Source organism: Lepidothrix coronata, unplaced genomic scaffold (genome assembly GCF_001604755.1).
Source record: "Lepidothrix coronata isolate B3197 unplaced genomic scaffold, Lepidothrix_coronata-1.0 Scaffold31, whole genome shotgun sequence".
NCBI classification, from domain to species: domain Eukaryota; kingdom Metazoa; phylum Chordata; class Aves; order Passeriformes; family Pipridae; genus Lepidothrix; species Lepidothrix coronata.
Window position 1 is genome coordinate 6,201,222 of NW_016690211.1, and position 888 is coordinate 6,202,109.

Sequence of the window (888 nt, forward strand, 5' to 3'; positions counted from 1 at the left end):
TGTCCTTTATTTTTAAGGCAGCAGATTTAAGTATTGCAGTTAGAATTTTTCTGTTCTTACTTTGTGAAAATTCCAATCCCTCGAGCTTGAGCCTTCGGGGGATTTCCTTGGAGACTTTCACTCTTTTTCTCCAGTGCTCCCCCATTTCGAAGTTCCCTTCAAATGGAAGTCCACCCCACTCTCCAAAAGAGGGTCTCTAAAAGGGGTTTTGGGGAGATTTAATTCAGTCTTACCCTCAAAACCATCTTCATTGAGTTTTCCCTGTTCTGTTGCCAGCTCTTCTTCGTTGCAGGAACATCTCTCTGTGTCTTTGAGCCTGGCTCCATGCCATCTCGCTGCTGCTGGCTATCTTTCTGGCTTTCAGCCATCGCTGTCTCTGTTCAGCTCTGCAAATAACTGTCTCCTCCCTCCTCCACAGAGGAGGGGAAGAAGGTCCATTCAGAGTCCCCCTCGATCACCAGCCTCAAGGGGGACTTCACTCAGCTACCGAGCTGCTCCAGGCCCCCCAGCCAGGGGCTTCACAACATGGCTACAACTTTTTCAACTTCCTTCTCTTCTGGCCTGTGCCATATGTTGATTTTTACAGTAGTGAAATGTAGCACATCAGGAACACCACCCCCCGGGGTTAACCACTTTCTAACTCCAGGGGGAAAACACTTTTTATCCTAGGACACAAAGACATCTGGGCCACTGTTCCAGGTAGGTCTGGCTACTGTGTTTCATCTGACTCTCAAATCCCCCACTAGTGGTTATGGTTTAACCTCTGGATGGAGGAGCAACCTGCCACAGCGGGGAGGACTAGTCTTGGTATGCCAGGAAACGCAAGTGCCGTTCATTGTTTTGCAGGCTGAGAGAGATGCCGTCATGTCAGGCCATAGGTTACTTCAG